The sequence below is a fragment of the Leopardus geoffroyi genome, chromosome A2, assembly GCF_018350155.1.
Source record: "Leopardus geoffroyi isolate Oge1 chromosome A2, O.geoffroyi_Oge1_pat1.0, whole genome shotgun sequence".
NCBI classification, from domain to species: Eukaryota; Metazoa; Chordata; class Mammalia; order Carnivora; family Felidae; genus Leopardus; species Leopardus geoffroyi.
The window spans coordinates 130,571,368-130,593,133 of record NC_059331.1 but is presented as its reverse complement, the minus strand read 5'-3'; the positions used below and the strand labels follow the sequence as shown (position 1 = coordinate 130,593,133).

Sequence of the window (21,766 nt, the reverse complement as noted above, 5' to 3'; positions counted from 1 at the left end):
CTGAGCCTCCCAGGCATCCCGATAAAATAACATTTTAGAAAGACCATGGTAACTATAGTGTGGAAAATGGGTTCGAAGGGGGTACAACCACTTAATAAATACTTGATATTATTCTACAAATGTCTAGTATATGTAACAGGCAGTTACAAGGATTTTCAGTTTGGGTTCAAACTATGATTTAAAACCATTACAGTGTGGCATAAACAGGCCTCAGTGTTGTTTTATTCTGTTATCTGAATTTTTAAACAATGTGATTTAGGATATGCATTTTTTTAAATTTGGCTCATTTTTTGCACATCTTTTATGCTAGAATGATATTAAAATTAACTTTTAAAAATCCTGTAAATTTTTAGAGATTTGTATATCTTTTTCTATTAAAAAGGGTGTGGTGACTAACACAAATATTCCTATTAGTGTACCTAGAATTACAGGAAAAGTTAACATGTTTAAAATGCTTTTGGAGGGGCGCCTGGGTGGCTCAGTCGGTTGAGCGTCCGACTTCAACTCAGGTCACGATCTCACGGTCCATGAGTTCGAGCCCCGCGTCAGGCTCTGGGCTGATGGCTCGGAGCCTGGAAGCTGCTTCGGATTCTGTGTCTCCCTCTCTCTCTGCCCCTCCCCCATTCATGCTCTGTCTCTCTCTGTCCCAAAAAATAAATAAACGTTAAAAAAAAAAATAAATAAAATAAAATGCTTTTGGACATTATGCTCAAGAGGAAAAAGTAAGAGGGATATAAAATTTTATTGCTGTTATAATTACACTTACATGTAATAATGACAGTATTTTTAAGGTATACAAGATAATACTGAGTAGTTTAAATATCAATTTATTATGAATGTAAGTTGTATATGACATTCATTCATTTTATTAATGTTTATGTGCAGTAAATATTTTAAAAGCAAATAATTAACATATTTTCAAAACTCCTAATTGCTAATTTATTCTTAAAATAAAACCCCAGAAGGGTCTTATAGGTCAAATCAAACCTCCTTCCAGAATAAATTTATTTCTCTATAATCCAGTATCAAGTTTCTCTTTAACACTGTCTTTTTAAGTGTTTTGATTATTTGAAGTTCTTTCTGAAACACTGAACTAATCTCTTTCTTTGAAAAATCTGCCTTTTGGTTCCAGCTCTATCCTTTGTGGTTTCAAGGATATGTTTAAATATTTCATACGTTATCAAGACTTATTCATGAAGATTTATGCTGGAGTATTAACCCTGGGAAAGGATTTACTTCAGAGTGTAATAAAATAAAATAGTTATTTAAAGCTAGTTCCCTTCTGTGTTTATGTGTGCTCAGAAATGTTCAGACAGGATTGAAGGTCTCATTTGGTGTGTACTTGTATATTTTTTTCCTAAACGCTGATTGCAGTTTACATTATAATTCATATATTCATTGTGTTTGCTGCATGTTTTCTATTTCTCTCCAGTAGAATGTAAGTGACAGGTGCCCGAAATGGTGTTTTATACATAGTAGGCTCACAATGAATATTTGTTAAATGAATAAAAATGATTTAAAATCTTTCTCAAAAATCTTTGGATGATCTATGTGAGATTTATTGGCTATTAATCTTGCCACTGGAAGGCTAAATTATATTAAAGATCATATGGCTAGTTAGTGGAAAAGTCATTTCTATATTCTGATAATTCTGGTTACTCCTGCTGGGAAACCCAGGATGTAATCTCAGAACAAATGTAATACATACTTAAGGACCCTATGTCCCTCATATTCCCTTTGTGTCACTGCCTCACCCGGATGATTTTTGTTTCCATAGATTAGTTCTGCCTTTTCAGAAGTGTATGTAAGCTGAGTTATATAGTATATACTCTTGCTGTGTGACTTCTTTCAGTCAACATTCTTTTTTTTTTAATTTTTTAATGTTTATTTATTTTTGAGAGAGAGAGAGAGAAAGAGAGAGTGGGGGAGGGGCAGAAAGAGAGGGAGACACAGAATCTGGAGCAGGCTCCAGGCTCTGAGCTGTTAGCACAGAGCCCAATATGGGGCTCCAGCTCACAAACCGTGAAATCATGACCTGAGCAGAAGTCGGATGCTTAACCAACTGAGACACCCAGGCGCCCCAATATTCTTTTTTTTTAAAACATACCCTTTTTTTTTAATGTTCATTTATTTTTGAGAGAGAGAGAACGTGAGCGGGTGAGGGGCAGAGAGAGAGGAAGACTTCTCTCTCTGTCAGCACGGAGCCTGACATGGGGCTTGAACTCACAAGCCGGGAGATCACAACCTGAGCTGAAGTCAGATGCTTAACCGATTGAACCATCCAGGCACCCCTTTCACTCAGTATTCTTTAGATGAAGTTCATCCTGTGTGTGTGTAGCTGAAGTTCAGTTTTATTGCTCTGGAGTCAGATGATTGCACAATTTAGATTTCATTCTGCTGTCAACAGACATTTAGGTTGTTAGTTAGGTTATTATTTTTTTTTCTGCTACAAATATTCTTTAAATTTTTCTGTACATGTATGAATATCTCTTAGATATCAACCTAGGAGTGGATTTGCAGGGAGATAGAGGATATATATATTCAGATCTAGGAGATGAATCTAAAGATTTTTCTAAAGTGTTTGTATTATATTCATATTTTATAATGTGGTGAACATGAAGGATGTATTTTGATGAAATAGGGATCATATGGCTGAAAACATGCCCGGTTTTAAATTTTGAGAAATCTAAATGTATATAATTAATTAATTAATTTGTTTGTCAGCTGTGCTGACAGCTCAGCGCCTGGAGCCTGCTTCAAATTCTGTGTCTGCCTTTCTCTCTGCCCTCTCCAGGTCGTGCTCTGTCTATGTCTGTCTCTCTCAAAGTTAAATAAACATTTAAAAAAGCATTAAAACAAATATGGAACACTTCACAAATTTGTGTGTCATCCTTGCGCAGGGACCATGCTAATCTTCTCTGCATTGTTCCAATTTTAGTCTATGTGCTGCCAAAGCGAGCACTATAATTAATTTATTTTTAAAAACAACTAGAATAATGTCTTTTTTAGTTTTCTTTTAGTCCCAGCATTTCCAATAGTGATGGGTTTTCTTGTTCTTTGTATACTATGAAAAGTGACTCATAGACTTGAAATCTTGAAAAACTTGCAGAGTTTTAGTTCATTTGACATCCAAAATTTTTTTCTTTCTTCTGTACTATTATTTCTTGATTATGTGTAACATATTGCAGGCAATGAATTGTATCTAAAGAATTTTGTATACAGAAGAGTAGTATTAGTGGTGAACATAGGATTGATATCTCTGTGGCAATTATAATTGGCTTCTAATCCCAAATTAGGATTTAGAGGCTAAATGTGTTTCTCACCATGTGTTTTAAAACATAGGCATCTTGTGTAATATGGTTTGAGAATGCTATTTCAGCCTCAGTTACCACCTTAAGTATTTATACAGTGTTTGGAAAGTATTTTAATGTATTGCAGGGGCTAATTATTCAGTTTTCATCAAATTCCTTTACTAATCCAATGTAGGTCCAGATGCAAAAGTTGAGTTGAAGTTTGTAAGTGAATTTGGGAAAGAAAGCATCACTTCATATCTTTGTTTATTTCATGTTCAGTTTTACTTTAATCTAGTTGAGAGCGATGGTGTAATTTGATTACCACTCTTGACTTCTGGTTCTTTCATTCATTATTTCTATAACTTTGGGTAAACTTTTGACTTTATTGAGTCTTTGTTTCTTTATCTTTTAAGTGGGGGCATGGGACTAAGCTCATCTCTTTTAGAGCTAATTTTTATGTGTATGTTCTGTATATTAATGTGGGATATTAGATGTGTTTTTAATAAAGCATTGTTCAAATAGACCTCCCTGGTTTTCTTTCTTTTGCCTTGCATGTGGAAGGAAATATTTCAGAGAGAGAATAACTATACTCCACTTGCCAGAGTTTCATAACTGGTGCTAAATGAACCAAGGAAGAGCAAGATCTGCTAAATCATGACATTGAACTTGGTGTTCTAGGCATTATAATTTCTGATGAATGGTGTCTCCTGAGACTTCTGTAAAATGATATATTCTGACATCCAGTGACCTTTTAAACTAATATTTCTATTATGTAATTCAGTTGCTTCTGTTTCCTGGAGATAATAACATTAGTTTGTACTGAGGTAGATAATCATTGTGTTAGCAATTTCCTTTGTGGTAAGTGTTTTTAAAGTAATTTAGTTTGAAGGAAGAATCGTTTATACAAATAAAATCCAGAGGAACTCACCCGTAGTGTACTATGATTAAAAAAAAAAAAAAAAAAAAAAAAGAAAGGAAAAAGAAAAAAGAAAAAGAAAAAAGGGGTAGTCAGTGACTTCTGGGACAATATTTTTGAGACTCTAGGTAAATAGTCTCATTGATTGATTTTTAGGAAAGCTTGTTGCCAACTATAACTCTTTTTAAAACACATACACATACAATATTACGGTGAAGGGACAAGACTGTGGAATCAGACCTAGTGCTATTTCTGTCATGAGTGAGTAAGGAATATTAGACACCTGGATTTTGTTTTATCCATAAAACAAAAGTAATACTTCATAAGAGTACACAGTAAATACTAAGTGAGATGATAACGAGAAGCTTACACTGCAGTACTTGGCATACAGTGGTGCTCAGTAAATAACAGCGATTTTTTTTTTTCCCCTTCATGGATGCTGTAAGGTCTTAAATGGCTTCTAAGTTATCGAAGACAGTTTAAGTTATGTTAGTCAACTTTTACCATTAAGTGTAGTTATTTTATTCTGATTGTTAGATTACTGTTATATCTGTTAAGTCTTGTTTTACCAAAGTAGTTGATTGCTCAGAACACCTAGTCTCTGTTTATGGCTGATAACAGTTTGCTGTGGGTAGAATGATGAGGATGGGGTGAATGGTTGACCTTTAGTCCTAGATTTTCATCTAAAATATTTACAGTTACAGCACAACAAGGTTATGCCAAGAAGAAAGAAAAGCTTTTGTTTCCTTCTACAGTCCGTGTCTTTTCTTTGACCATGCACAACTTCCACCCACCTTTCCCCCATGCCCCCTCTTGTACACAGACTTCATCATTGCCCACAGATCAACATTTCTGCCATGGTGTCCTGGACTGCAGAACCTTCCCTCCCCTCCCCCCCTTCCCTTCCCTTCCTTTCCCTTCCTTTCCCTTCCCTTCCCTTCCCTTCCCTTCCCTTCCCTTCCCTTCCCTTCCCTTCCCTTCCCTTCCCTTCCCTTCCCTTCCCTTCGCTTCTTGTCTCCTTGAAGTGCTTGTGCTGTGCTTCTTGTCTTGTTTCTTTGTCTCACCTTGTTCTCTTTCTCACCTCCTTGCTACTTAGCATAGATGCCTCGAATTGTAATATGTCCTTTTATGTGTGTCTTAAGTCTATACCTGGATTATGTGTAGAGGCAGTCTTGCTTATTTTTTTGTGTGTTTCTGATGAAACTTAGAGTCCTTCGCACAGCAGATTTGTAGTGGATGTTTGTTGGTGTTGTTATTCATACTCCTGCTGATATTGTTTAAAAAAAAAAAAAATGAAACGCTGACCCTAGATGTATGGTACTTTGGGTAACTAAGGCACTCTAGGTTTGACTAATTTGAAGTCAGACTTGGTTCTTTGAGCTAAATGGTTGATTCATTCCCATTTATATACTTGTTGTTCTGCCCATCCATCCAAATAATTTATTTAATACTTTTATTACAAAGCATGTGCTAGGAGCCATGGGAAATAGAAAAAAAATCAATTGGTAAGGGATGATTACACTAATTACTGTTATTGCCATTCCTAAATAATTGTTTCGTATCTTCAAATAACTTCAAAAGACTGGCAAATCAGGATTCATTTATGTTTCTAAGTTAAAGTAAATTTTTTAATATAATGTATTACTTTTTATGATTGCTTGCTTTAAAAAATATGGCATTTTCATTTAACTGATAAAAGCTGATCCTTGTGGCATCAGTTAGAATTTTAATCCTAATATAAAAATGTTATTGAACCAAGAGAGTACTGCAATATTCCTGAAGACCAAATATTCAAATTTAAATAATAGCAATGTAGGCTTGCTTTTAAGTAACTTGACTAAAATTTAAAGATGGAGTTGACACAAGATTTGAACAACTAATATTAAATATGTATGATGTGTGCTAACCTGTTTTTGGTACTATTCTCATTTATTTTGTCTACCTCATCGTGCTAGTTTTTGTTGGGCCACTTTATCTTACCCACTGTAAACGGTATAAAAAAACATGAAGAAATCTGTTGTTGAGAAAAAAAACTTGATTAATAATGTGAACACAAATTGGCTTTTTATAAAAAATTAGTTTAATGGAAGGGTTTGATAAAAGCTTTAAAACACGTGTATTTGATTTTCATTTTCATGGAGATAAGTGAAAAAATTACTTTCATTGAATTAGAGCAAGAGATTATGTAACCACAAAACAGGTAGAAGCAAATATGAATGTATGGATACAAAAAGGAACTAATCTGAAACTGTAGAATTGAAAAATGTTGTCACTGACAGTAAAGCATAACTACAGACAGGATAAAATCTAGAAAATACACTGTTAGAATTTTTGAGCTGGAAGATATGATTGAGGAATCTATAGATTCCACCAAAATAAAAAATAGATAAAAATTGAAAAGGATAAAAATATTGCTGAGACTAAAGGGTAGGTTGAGAAGGGCCATCATGACTAAAAGTATCTAAAACATCTTAGGTACATGCTGTCTTCAATTTTTTATCTCCTTGTCACATTAAAAATAACTTATTAAGATGAGATTATACAAGTATACTTGAAAACGTTCTTATGTAAAAATTCAAAATTAGGTAAGGACATACTGAGTTACAATGTACAAGTACCTCTTTACTCATTTTAGTCATTCATAGTTCCCACCCTGTCGATACCATCATCCATGTGGTGTGTATCCTTCCAGGCCTTTATTTTTGTGTAAATTTTTCATATCATTACACACCTTTTTAAAAGAATTCACAGTTAAAATTGTGTCTCTTTGTAATTGTGTCTCAAGAATAGATGACTGGAGATGGAAATGGTATGGCATGTAAATTTTAGATTTTGATAGGTACTGACAATGTTGTTCTCCAATAAAATTGCACCTTTTTATGTTCCCACCAATATTGTATGAGAATGGCAATTTCCCCATATTCTCACATAACCGGATGTTATAAAGCTATTAAATTTGTAATTTCATAGGAAGAATATCCTGATTTTTATTTGCATCTCTTAATTTATTAGTGATGTTTGACATCTTTTCAAGTTCTTAGGTTTATTTTTTATTTCTTCTGTTAATTGAATGTTTTACCTATCTTTCCTCGGAGTTGTTTTTTATAATACTATATACTATGTAATAGTTATATACTATAACTAACCTTTCCTCTGTTGCATGTGGTATAAATGTTTTCTTCTCATCCATTCACCATTCAGCTTTGTTATATTTCCACTCTGTAGACATTTTACCTTTAGTGTTGTACAGTTGAGTTTTTAGAACTCTTAAGGCTTAAAATTTGGTATTCATCCTCAAAATTAACCTTACATAAAGGTGGGCATCATTTCATCAAATATAGTTTTAAATATCTAAGTTATCCATTAAGAAGAGTGAAGGAAGTTTAAATAAAGCTTTAGTTTCTATCTCTTCTGTAAGAATGCCATTTCTGTCTCCCCTACTGCTGTGCCCGTGTTAAAGTTTAGATTTCAGAAGAGCATCAGGAAGTGTGAATCTCTGCTGAGCTCATGGCACTTGGCCTGTAACTTGCTCTTGTCTCAGGGTCAAAAGCCCATGAAAGCTGCTTGTCAGGGCTTTGATTAATTATGCAAGAGTGATGGGACTGAAGAAGGAATAGGTGTGTTTCGAACTTTTGATTTCTCTTGTTACCAGACCGATCTGACCTAAAACTGAGCTACCTTTCTCTTTCTGTCTTTCTGTGTAGTGAGACATGATAGGAAATGGAATAAATAAAAGTCAAGAGAAATGGCACGAAGAAAGTAAAAGTGAAAAATTAAAAAAGAAGTTACATTTCGTAGTCTGGTATCTCGGTCACTGGGGCAGTTGGTTCCATGTATCTGCAGGGAGCTCCATTTCCAGGAGCTCTTGTGCAGTGTCAGGACCGAGTAGAAAAGAAGCAGTGAGAACTTGCGGCATACCTGGGTACTGTCTTTCTGTAGTCATGTGTGTATGAAACACCATGTTTTTCAAGTTAGTTTCTATTTTGAATACCTTTCTGAGCTGGGAGTTTAATTTTTATATATGTACAAATATATGTATGTATATATGTATGAATTTGTTTTCTCTCTTACCTCGCTTTTAATGGTGTGCAAGTTGTGTATGTGTGTGCGATTTCTGGATAAAAGAAAATGTATATGTTACTCAGGTTGGCAAAATAATGCTCCCCACCCCTCTCACAGATGTCCATGCCCTAATCCACAGAACCTTTGAATATATTATTTTGTAGACCAAAAGGGATTTGGCAGACATGATTTAGGTTATCAACGTAGGGGTGGGAAGATTAGCCTGGACTGTCTGGGTGCTCATGAGTCCTGAAAAATGGGGTGCCTTTTCTGACTGAATCAGAGCTGGGATAGAAGAAGAAAGAGATGGGAAGTGTGAGAAGGTCTGGAGCTGTCCTTGCTTGGCTTTGACAGTGATTCATATATATATATATATATATATATATATATATATATGTATTTTAATTTTTTTTTAATTTTTGAGAGACAGAGAGGGACAGACTGTGAGTGGGGGAGGGGCAGAGAGAGAGGGGGAGACATAGAATCTGAAGCAGGCCCCAGGCACCAAGCTGTCTGCACAGAGCTCTACGTGGTGGTCGAACTCATAACCTGCGAGATCATGACCTGAGCCGAAAAGTTGGATGCTTAACCGACTGAGCCACCCAGGCACCCCTTTATATATTTGTTCTTTGAACTTTATTGATAGAAATGTTTAAAGCTCTGAATTTTTCTCTGATCAGTGCTTTCAAAATATCTCATGTGTTTTAATTTTAATATTTTTAAAGGTATTTTTTTTCTTTCAGTTTATATTCACGTTTTCATCCAAGAGTTGCTTAAAACAAATATTTTTTTTTAATCCAAGTAGAAGGGGCTTTTATAAAAATGATTAAATAATTTCTAGTTTTATTTCATTGAGATCAGAAAGTATTGCTTTCTAATATTTTTGTTTTGTAGAACGTACTGATATTTTCCTTGTGAACTAAAATGGGATTAATTTTTGTGATGCTCCATATGCATTTGAGAAGAAGGTTTATATTCTATTTTCAGCATATAAAGTTTAATATACATCCCTAAAATCTACCTTATTAATTCCATGTTTAGGCTTAATTTTTTTTTTTTTTTTGCTTTCTTTTTTTTTTTTTTTTTGTTCACTTGATCTGTCTTGTACTGACTCCTATTACTAGTTTGCTTTTTCTGTGTGTCCTGATATCTCTGAACTTTTGCTTTACAAAGACGAATGCTGTGCTATTTGCTACATGGATATTTATATTTATTATATCTTCATTGTAGTTTTGGCTTTAAAGATTAAAAACTGTCCCTCTTATTTTTTACATTTAATGGTTTCTGTTTTGCATTCTGTTTTGTTTGATATCTGTGTTACTATCCCTGCTCACCTATTGTTTCAATTTTCCTGATATGTTTTTGCTTATCCCTTTATATTTGGGTTTGTTGACTCATTTTCTTTTAAGTATCTACCTTGTTTATAGTGCATAGTTAGGTTCCGTTTTATGAGCCACACTAAAAAGTCTTTTCCTTTAAATAGTTTAAGTGCACTCAGAGTTAGTAAAAAGACTGCTGTATTTGGTCTTAATTCCATCATGTTATTTCATATGATAATTATTATACATGTTATGGTTTATTTGCTGGGTTTCTTTTTTCTGTAAGAGGTTTTTATTTTTTTCTAATTTCTTTGAATTTTCTTAGAACGTTTTATTTTTGTTTTAGTAGTCACATTGAACTTATGCCTTATTAATGCCTTTATTCCCAATTTTAAACTTTATCCATTTGATATCTGGTTTGGTAATTGTTAACAGTATACTTTCTACCTGATGGTTTTCCTCCTTACCCCATTGTTTTATCATCATTATTTATACTTTGTGAGAACATTCAGATCATAATATATCACATAGAACATAAAACATATTGTATCCCCAGGCTTAATTGTCTTTATATCTTACATCTACAAATGAAGATATATATGTACACTTAGTTTTTTGCTTAACTTTCCTAATCACTAATTAGTTGGATTAAGTTCGTCTTCTAATATATTCTTCAAGGACCTGTAGACAGAGAATTTTTTGAGTTCTTACATGTTCAAAACTGTTTTTAATAGCGTTAATACTCAAAGGCAGCTTGGCTGGATATCCATCCTAGGGTTTCCCTTGTTTCCTGGAGATTTATGAAAATGCTGCTCCAGTGGTATGTTATTTCATATCTTGTTTTTGATAAATCTGTTGCCAGTCTAATTCTTTTTCTTTTGTACATTATTTGAATTTTTTTTTCCTGGAGACCCTGAGAATTTTTCCTTTATCTTTAATGTCCACTAATTTTTAATCGGATATATTTCTGAATTGATCATTTGCAGGTCCTTTCCCGCTGGTGTCCAGTGGGCCCTTTCAGTGTGTAGATTCAGGTCTTTCATTTTTGAAAAACCTTGAATTGGAGTATCAACTATTAATGCTATCCCATTGTACAAAAATATCCTTTGGGGACTCCATTTATACATTCTTTGGGTTTTCTTTTGCGTGTTTTATATTTCAGTCCCTTTCTCTCTGATCCATCTTACTTTTTTCTCTATTTCATTTTATTTACTTTTCTCTTGTTTTTCCGATACCTCTTTTGTATTTTCATTCAAATCTATTTTCCTTTTACCATTTTGCAATTTAGTTTCCACTTGTGGTATGATTTTGTATTCTTCTTCCATTTTTTTTTGTGGATTCAGTTAACCCTTGTTTTATCTCCTCCTTTTTTCTTGTCATGCATTTTTTTCCTTCGTTTTCAATTTCTGTTTCATCTACCTAAAGCTTGGCCTGTGGTATTTATTTACACTATGAATGTTATGTTAAAGTTTCAGTCTGTCTTGCCAACTTGTGGAGAGGGGTGAAATTCTCATCAGTTGAATTGTTTGGGGTCTCAATTTGAATTTTCTTTTGATAGTTGCTTTTCTGTTGGGTTCTTTTCAGTGAGTTGGGATGGTTCTGACATTACTAGTTCAAGAGCCACCCTCTTTTGTCACTGTAGGCAAAATATTGTTTGTTTCCTGAGTGATATGTCTCTTAAGTTTTAAATTTGCTTTTGTCTTCTGGGATTCTAAATACCCCCCTCCCCCCTCCCACCATGCTTCTTTATCTTTCTGTGTACAGTTTCCAAGGAAACCTTTCCTTCTGTTTTAACTCTCTTGCTCCAACATGAGACTTTTCCGACATTGCCTTGTCATGTCCTTGTTCTTGGCAGGCTCTTATCTAACTGCTGACTATGCAGTATTTTTGTGCAGAGGACCAACTTTCTAGCAGTGATTTTAAGACACATTTAGGCCTGCCATTAGCTCTCCTCTTCTTTCTTTCAGTGTAATTTCTCCTGAACTGCTCTTGGTCCCCATGAGCTTGATGGCTGGAGCACCACTGAGAGCTTGCTGGGATTTAATGTTTAGTTTTGTACTTAAGAGTGATTTGAGGTTGAGAGGTTCTTATCTTCTAGTTATGTTGGAGTCATGAGTTTGTGTAGTTTTACTTGTTCTTCTTCCTCCTCCTCTTCTTCCTCTTCCTCCTTCTCTTCCTCCTCCTCCTCCTCTTCTTCTTTTCCTTCTTCTCCTCCTCCTCCTCCTCGTCCTCCTTCTCACCAGAATATGTTGGGACTTTGAGATTTAAACCATTGCCTCTGCTTCGGCTACTCAGAATCTTCTCTATCCATTGATACCACCCAATATCCTGTAGCAACTTAAGTGTTTCTTAGTTTTGCTTATTATGAAACTCGGATATTGAATATACATGAAAACCTTCCAAACAGGAAGAAGATATTTTAACTAAACTTATACACCATAGACTTTATCAAACACATAGACTGAGCATGTTAGAAAAAAAAGTGGATTCTGAGGTCTTACCAAGGTCTTACTAATGTAAAAATCAATGGGTTTTTGTCTTTCTGTTATTAATGTTTAGAGTCCCTAATGTGTTTTGTGAGACTAAATTATAAAACAATGATCTTCTTTTTAAGTGTGATGCATCATTGACTGCTGTCTTTTTGCTAAGATTGTTTGAGACAACTATGGATGTTTAGTAGTCCAAGGGCACGTAGAAGTTTCATGTGGAATAGTTACATGGGAATTTGCTGAAGCAATTACTCTGCTGTTTAATGACAAGTAATTATCCACATCACTTCCCAAGCTATACATCTCTCTCTTGCCCTTCAGCATTACGAACATCCCACCCATTGGCATGCACATTTATTCTGCACAGTATCCAGCTGTTACCTACTCTGAGATGTAACACACCTCTAATTTATGTAACTAAATGTAAGCCTTGCTTCCTGGGGCTTATAAAATCTAAAACCTTATTTTTCCTTATAACTGATTTTTTATATTCTTCAAACTTTGTAATGTTTTTAGAACCTGTGGCCCCTGAAATCGTTTTTGTACCACTAAGGAGCAAGAAGGGACTGTAACTTTCCTGCTGGAGTAAACTGAGTCATCTGTAAATTCATTCCTCGTTAACATTCTCTGGGGTCCTATTCATTTCTAGCTGCGATAGATTTCATTGTAACATGTCATAATTGTGGTAATATTGTTTAAATTATTTTTCCTGAATTGTATCAATTCTTGGAGCTTCTTTAATATTTCTTCCTAACTTGCAGCAGTGTTGAAAAGAACTCCAGCTGTATTGACAGTTTTCAAACTAACTTTGAAGAGCTTATAGGAGAGTACTCCGGGAGAGCTGTTCCATTCGTGCTGTTTTTAAAAATCATACAAGTTCCCTGAGTAAGATTGGATCATTGTACTTTCATTAGTTCTGTTATGACTGAGAGGTCATGAAGTGGGCTACTGCAGTTAGCTTTTATATTCTCCAGCCTAGCAATGAAAAGATGGAAAAATGAGCAGATCTTGTGCTTCATAAGGCTCTATCCCCATACTTATTTCTATGTGTTATATATTACTATATACCTCCTCTCCCCAAACAGGTGATCATGTATGTAGTTTAACTCCCATTTCCATACTGAAGATAGGAGCTTTTTCATATGTAGATATCTGGAGAGTTCAGAATTTTTCATCTTATATGCTACATGTTTTTCTGTTTCTATTTCTGACCACAAGCCATTTGTGGCTCTCTTATTTCTACCTCTGCATTTATCTTGGATAAACCAGAGGATCAGATGGTAGCATTTATGTCATCGAGATACTAGAAGATTACTTTGTAGCTTCTAATATGCCTCTGAAAATAGTAAAAAATACTTTTCTATTCAGAATCAATGTACTGGTGAGCTGAATTTTCCCACTTTTATTTAGCTGTTGTTAATTCTTTTATTGTGTATTTGTTCTGTACCAGATGACATGAAAGATTTGGTTCAGTCTTTGGGTATCTAATGAAGTAGATGGATACATGAATAACTACTATATCTGGCAGGAACAGTTGTGATAGATACGTACAGCACTGGGAGTGGAGAATATGCTAACACAGTCATAGAAATTACTTGTTTATGATGACACATTTATGCAAACTACATCATGATTTACTATAAGTTGAGTGGAAACTCAGATAAAGCAGGTTAAATGAGTCATTCTATTCAGATAATATATTCTCTTACATAGATTTTAAGAATTAGTATCTTTTTTTTTTTTTTAATTTTTTTTTTCAACGTTTATTTATTTTTGGGACAGAGAGAGACAGAGTATGAACGGGGGAGGGGCAGAGAGAGAGGGAGACACAGAATCGGAAACAGGCTCCAGGCTCTGAGCCATCAGCCCAGAGCCCGACGCGGGGCTCGAACTCACGGACCGCGAGATCGTGACCTGGCTGAAGTCGGACACTTAACCGACTGCGCCACCCAGGCGGCCCAAGAATTAGTATCTTTAATTAAACTTTTCTCTATATTCGTTATGTTTTCTAACTTGAGTTTAAGGGATGTTTACTTCTTCAAAACCAAGATATACAATGTTTTATTTATTTAAAAATTTTTTTAATGTTTGTTTTTGAGAGAAATAGAGAGAGAGAAGAGAGAGAGAGAGAGAAAACCAGAAGGGAAGGGGTAGAGAGAGACACAGAATCTGAAGTGGGCTCCAGGCCCCAAGCTGACAGCAGTGAGTCTGACGTGGGCCTCGAGCTCACAAACTGCGAGATCATGACCTGAGCCAAAGTCAGACGCTATACTGACCTAGCCACCCAGGTGCCCCAAGATATACAATATTTATTCTATATCTTATTGTACAGAAGCCCATTTGCCTTATAAATAGCTATAAAAGACTGTCCTTTATATAATTACTGAAATTTAAGGGTTTGGGTAGCACATATCTAATTTTATCTAAGCAATGAAATCATACACTATGTTTGTATATAACTTTGGGTTATTGAAGAAGCAAAGGTTTATAAGCAATTCTCTTTCAAAACCTAGTGTTGGAATTTTCTAATTCGTCAATCTACAATGTGAGATAATTTTTGATAGATGCTTTTTTATGTTCTGTGTTTCTGTATATGTCATACGTTACATATCTACATGCATTTTCTGAATGCTCAAAATATTTCTTTTATTTTCCATCACTTAGTTACATTGACTTTGGTAGCTGAATTGATTATATTGTTTCTCTATAGTTAGAAAAGTCTTTGTTGGTTCTTACATCTATATCATCTAAAATAATTAGTTTTGAATTTTGAGGTAGTAAAATGAAGCTTGAATTATAGAAAGTAAAATATACATCTAAAAATTATACATGAATAAGTTTGGTGCATGGATAGTTGAATATTATAATTCCTATTTTTATTGTGTTTTCCAAATAGCAACTGCATAGAGAGAAAAAAGATATCTTAAAGCAAAGAGGAAGAAAATGCTCCATAGCACAAGATAAATTAATAGAAAGAAGATGATACCTGCTATAGTCACATATTGTATGCCTCTTTTTGGAGTCTTTCTTAGGGCTACTTAAGAGTTTGAAATAGTGATCCATCTCAAGTTTTCCTTACTATGTGAAGAACAACTACACCTGTGACCAGAATAGCAAAGAATATTGAGATTTAAATAGATCATTTTAAACCACGTCTCTAGTAAATGTGAAGGGCTTTTTAAATAGGAGAAGAAATACATTGCAAAAAGGTAATGTTTAAAATCTAACATCATTGTGAACCCATAATGTTTACCATTACCCTGCCAATTTAGAAGGATTAAAGAATTGCAAATTTAACAATTTAGGTGCAAGGGAGCACCCTTTAGAACTTTTCTGAATCACTTTACTTAATAAGACAATAATCTGTTGTTGTCTACGTATATTTGTTATTATTTATGCTGTTGCATTTAATGTTAATATTAACTCATTTAAATATTTATACTAGTTCTTTTTCCATATATACAAGAGAGTGGTAATTTTCCTCATTTTCAACACTGTGAATGTTGTTACCATACCTAATTTCAGTTTTCAAGAGAGCAATTTGGAATCAGACATTTGAAGATAAATACTTGAAATGTCATACTCATAAAAAAAATAGAAAAACATTCTCCTCTGTAGAACTGTGACTACCTCTTCACACCTAAGAAAGTTAATTCTGTAATATTTTCTAATATCTGGCTCACAAGTATCCTCCAAATATCTTTTATATAATGTTTTTCTGGTACTAAAACCGAAGTTAATAGGGTTGCTATGTCTATGTCTCATACATATATTTTTTAAGTTTATTTATTTATTTTGAGAGTGACAGAGCTTGCAAGTAGGGTAGAGGCAGAGAGAAAGAGAGGGAGAAAGAGAATCCCAAGTCAGCCTTGCACTGTCAGCACAGAGCCCGACCTGGGTCTTCATCCCACAACAGCGAGATCATGACCTGAGCTGAAACCAAGAGTCGGATGCTTAACTGACTGAGCTAGGTGCCCCTCTCAAACATCTTCTTAAATAAAATCTAGTGATTTCTGTTTGGTAGCTGTGACTGTGATAAAAAGCAGTGGTTCTCTCCCAGGGAATAGCCTCTCTCTGTTAAAAAAAAAAAAATAGGTTGGGAGCACTTCCCACAAAAGCAGAGTGGCAAATAGTGTGGAAGCACTTCTTTTGCCTCCATTCTTGACTCAAGTGGTATTAACAGTGGAGGAAACAACGATGTCCAGCTCCTTTCTTTTTCTCCCCGTTTCACCTTTTGCTCTCCTCCCTCTCTGCACTTTACCCTTGGACTTGTGCTCTTCCAGAATCAAGAGGCGGGATTCTTAACGTGGAATGAATACCGCTAAGAGGATTTCTGAATCAGGCTATGTAGGAGATAACTGAAAATTGAGCTGTTTTGAAACTTGCACAATCGTGGGGGAGATTACAAGTTGACAATTTGGGAATTACTGCAACTTTGATGAATACAGTGAAAAGAGATTTTAATTCTAATCTTTTGTCTTCATTAAAAATTTTTTCTGTGGTTTCAAGAAAATTAAAAACACTTTCATTAAATTTATCAACTGTTTGCTAAACTTTTTTTAGTTTTTTTTTTTTTTGCAGTCTAATTCTTACCTATGGATAATTGATATTCTTAATTGAAGAATGATGAAGAACTAATTGCTTTCAAAATACCTAAAATATAAAACTCTATTAAGTATAATATTCTTCATATCGTTATACATCTTGAAGTAACAGGAAGTAAGGAAAGAAGATGCTTACTCTGGCTTGGCCTCAGAAATTTTATGAAATAGAACTTTTAAAAAAAGTTCTGTACATAATTTACACACAGGACATTTTAGTCTATGGGACTTCAAGCAATAATAAATTATAAATCATGCTGTGGCTCATAATTCAGTTATAGGCAAAACCATAATATAGTTTAACTTAAAATTCCAGCAGACTATTACTGCAGTAAAATTTCATAAGAAGTTCAGCCTCTTTAATAAATAAATGCAGAGGAATCAATGGTGAGATGCTATTTTGATCTACCTCCTAGATAATGCTAAACAGTAATATCAAGTGTGAGCAGGGTTTCCAGGTAATAGGAGAAGTTATATCCTCATGGTGGGCATGTAAAATTCAACGTGTTTGGATAGTAATTAGATGATATGTATTAAGATTTGCATTGATTCAGTAATTACATGTCAAGGAGTTTTTGTTAAATAACCAACGATAATAAATACCTGAAATATTTACTAATGAAGGAATTATAAAAACAAAAACATTTTTTAAAACTGAAAAAGTAAAAAACAATTAAAAATATTTTTGTAGGCCCATATGGATATCACAATATGTATTCATTTAAAGTTGCATTATGGGATTTTTTACTGATATGGTAAAATGTCTATGATATTAATAGTAAACAAAAAGAATGGAATATGAAATTGTATTTATTGTGCTTGCTTTTACCTTTGTACTTTTTTAAAAAACATGGGTCTACATGAAAGAATATTGAAACAAAATATACCAAATATTAACACTTATTACTTATAAAGATAACAGATTTTTTTAAAGGTTTCTTTTCCTATATTAAAAAAATTTTTTTAAACATTTATTCATTTTTCGAGAGACAGAGAGACAGAGCGTAAGTGGGAGAGGGGAGGAGAGAGGGAGACACAGAATCCAAAGCTGGCTCCAGGCTCTGAGCTGTCAGCACAGATTCTGACGCTGGGCTAGAACTCACAAACTGTGAGATCATGACCTGAGCCGAAGTAGGATGCTTAGCTGACTGAGCCACCCAGGAGCCTCTAAAATATATTTTTTAATATTCCAGACATTTACCATTAAGAGATATTAGTTTAAAAGTAAAGAAATAATTGTTTTAAAAACTGTCACAATTAGTTCAAGGAATATGCATCTTTAAAAATGTATATAAATTATTTTGTGACTTAAATATCAGATTACTTCTTTTCTGTGGACTAAACTATTGTTGGATTTTATGCTAGTAAAATAATATTCACCAAATAGTACATTCTCTGTGGGGTGACATTTGCAAAACTCATAAATTTAGAGAACACAATTATGTCAGCGAATTGAAATTAATGAAATGGCATCTCACACAGGCACCATAATTTACATATTAATTTCAGTTAATGTTTTTATGGATGTGACAGACTTATCTTAGTCATATTTGAAAAAAAATAACAGATTATGAAGCAACCAAATGTTGAGCAGTTGTTCCAGTAGATTCACGGAGTTCTAAAACAATCTTTGATGTGCTGTTGTTTGGCACTTTGACTTTTGCTTTGTGTACCTTTTATTGCTTTTTTTTTTTTGTTAAAGTGAAAATGAATTTTGTCAATAATAGATACTTGTTGATAGTGACTATTTAAAAAAATTTTTTTTAATGTTTTTATTTAATTTTTGAGACAGAGAGAGACAGAGCATGAACGGGGGAGGGTCAGAGAGAGAGGGAGACACAGAATCTGAAGCAGGCTCCAGGCTCTGAGCTGTCAGCCCAGAGCCCGATGTGGGGCTTGAACTCATGGACTGTGAGATCATGACCTGAGCCGAAGTCGGACGCTTAACCGGCAGAGCCACCCAGGCACCCCGATAGTGACTATTTTTAACTATTGAAGATTATGTCTTCCCTTTTGGATTGGAATTTATCATTTAAAGAAATTATTTTTAAGTTAAAAATGATCTTACACAATGCTTTAAGTAGATTTTATTATTTTAATCCTGCTACTGTTGTTAAAAATATTCATGGCTTTCTTTTGAGGTGACATCCTTCAGCTTAATTTAAAGAACCTCTTAGGAATTATGGTCTGTAGATGATGAATTGGTTTTACTTTTTTTTTTTTTTAAGTTTATTTATGTATTTTGAGAGAGAGAGAATCCTAAGCAGGCTCTGCTCTGTCAGTGTAGAGCCCAAGATGGGACTTGAACTCATGAACTGTGAGATCATGACCTACGCCTAAGTCAGACATTCAACCGACTGAGTCACCCAGGCACCCCTTACCTCTTTTCTATGCATTTTCTCAGTGGCTTTCTCTCTCTGTTCAGCTCAGTTTTGCCAAATTCATTATTATTTTCACATTTATTTGAATACACAGTAGACTTTTCTTTCATCTTATTTTTACTTCTTCTCTCCCTTTCTCTTTTTGCTTTATCTCTTTTGTTGATTATTTCTTCCTTGTCATTTCTTATCACTTTGTTTTTGGGCTTTCTACTCACTCTGCCTCTGCCTCCCCCCGCTCCCATCCCCTTTTCTTATTAGGTTGGCTAGTAGTTTGTCTGTTGTGTTGAGTTTTTCAAAGAACCAGTTTTAATTTTTTATTTTATTGAGGTACAATTGACCTATAACATTATATTAGTTTCAGGTATACAACATAATTATTTGATATTAGTATATACTGTGAAATGATCATCACAGTAAGGCTAGTTAACATCTGTCAGTATGCATAGTTACAAAAAATTTTTTTCTCTTGATAAGGACATTTAAAATCTACTCTCTAAGCAACTTTCAAATGTGCAATATGTTAATTATGGTAACCATGCTTTACATTGTATCCCCATGACTTATTTATTTTATAGCTGCAAGTTTGACCCTCTTCACCCATTTTGCATCCCCTCTCATCCTTGGCAACCACTGATCTGTTCTCTGTATCTATAAAGTTTGTTTTATTCTGGTTCATTTTGTTTCTTGGCTTCTTTGTTTTTGTTTTTCCTAGATTCAACATAAAAGTGAGACCATATGGTATTTGTCTTTCTCTGTCTGACTTACTTCATTTAGCATAATGCCTTCAAGCTTCTTCAGTGTTTGTCACAAAAGGCAAGATTCATGGGGCGCCTGGGTGGCGCAGTCGGTTAAGCGTCCGACTTCAGCCAGGTCACGATCTCCCGGTCCGGGAGTTCGAGCCCCGCATCAGGCTCTGGGCTGATGGCTCAGAGCCTGGAGCCTGTTTCTGATTCTGTGTCTCCCTCTCTCTCTGCCCCTCCCCCGTTCATGCTCTGTCTCTCTCTGTCCCAAAAATAAATAAACGTTGAAAAAAAAAAAAAAATTAAAAAAAAAAAAAACAAAAAAAAAACAAAAGGCAAGATTCTTTTTTTCATGGCTATACAATAATATATGTATGTGTATGCATGTATAGATATGCACATCTTTATGTATACATTTATCAGTGGACACAGGTTATTTCCATATCTTGGCTATTATAAATAATCCTGCAGTGTACATGAGGGTGTATGTATCTTTTCAAATTAGTGATTTCATTTTCTTTGAATAAATATCCAGAAGTGGAATTGCTGGGTCATATAGTTATTCTATTTTTTTTTTTCAACGTTTATTTATTTTTGGGACAGAGAGAGACAGAGCATGAACGGGCGAGGGGCAGAGAGAGAGGGAGACACAGAATCGGAAACAGGCTCCAGGCTCTGAGCCATCAGCCCAGAGCCCGACGCGGGGCTCGAACTCACGGACTGCAAGATCGTGACCTGGCTGAAGTCGGACGCTTAACCGACTGCGCCACCCAGGCGCCCCAATCTATTTTTAATTTTTTAAGGAACCTCCATACTGTTTTCCACAGTGGCATCACCAGTCTGCATTCCCACCAGCAGTGTACAAGGGTTCCCATTCCTCCCCATCCTGGCCATCACTTGTTCATTCTTATCCCTTTTTTGTTTTTTTTTTAATTTTTTAGTGTTTGTTTATTTTTGAGGGAGAGAGAGAGAGAGAGAGAGAGAGAGAGAGAGAATGAGTGGGAGAGGGGCAGAGAGAGAGGGAGACACAGAATCTGAAACAGGCTCCAGGTTGTGAGCTATCAGCACAGAGCCTGATGTGGGGCTTGAACCCTTGAACTGTGAGATCATGACCTGAGCCCAAGGCGGACGCTTAACCTACTGAGCCACCAAAGTGCCCCATTCTTGTCCCTTTGATAATAGCTATTCTAACAAGTGGGAGGTGATATCTTATTGTGGATTTCATTTGTATTTCCCTCATGATTAGTGATATTGAACATCTTTTCATGTGCCCATTGGCCATCCAAATAGGTATCATCTTTTGAAAAATGTCTACTCAGATCCTCTACCTATTTTTTAGTTGAATTGTTTGTTTCCTTGCTATTGAGTTGCATGAGTTCTTTATATATTTTGATTTTTAACCCCATATTTGATACATGGTTTGCAAATATTTTCTCCTATTCAGTAGGTTGCTCTTCATTTTGTTGAGAATTTCCTTTGCTGTGCGAAAACTTTTTAGTTTGATGTAGTCCCACTTGTTTATTTTTGCTTTTGTTGCTTTTGCTTTTGGACTCAGATTCAAAAACTCATTGCCAACACCAATGTCAAGAAGCTTACTGCCTATGTTTTCTTTCAGGAATTTTGTGGTTTCAGGTCTTGTATTTGGGTCTTAAATTCATTTTGAGTTGATTTTTGTGTATGATTTAAGTATAGTAGCCTACTTTCTTAGGCATGAGACTGTCCATTTTTCCTAGCACCATTTGTTGAAGAGACTGTCCGTTCCCCATTGTATATCCTTGTCTGCTTTGTAATAATTGAATCGACCATATATGCACGGGTTTATTTTTGGGCTCTCTGTTCCTTTGATCCATGTGTCTGCTAAAAAGAACCAGATTTTTTATTATTCTATTGCTTTTCTGGTTTTATTTTTATTAATTTACTCCTTCTGCTTTTGTTTTACTTGGTTTATTTTGTTCTTTTTTAAAA

At 34.7% G+C, this 21,766-nt stretch overlaps 1 protein-coding gene and 1 non-coding gene across 9 annotated transcripts in view; one reads left to right on the top strand and one right to left on the bottom strand.

The window, feature by feature from the left end:
• IMMP2L (inner mitochondrial membrane peptidase subunit 2) overlaps positions 1–21,766 on the top strand; it is an 886,543-nt gene that overhangs the window by 209,824 nt on the left and 654,953 nt on the right. The gene's annotated exons all lie outside the window — the stretch shown is intronic.
• LOC123607843 lies at positions 2,856–2,962 on the bottom strand. Its single transcript, XR_006716958.1, has one exon. It is a non-coding gene; the product is annotated as a U6 spliceosomal RNA (small nuclear RNA).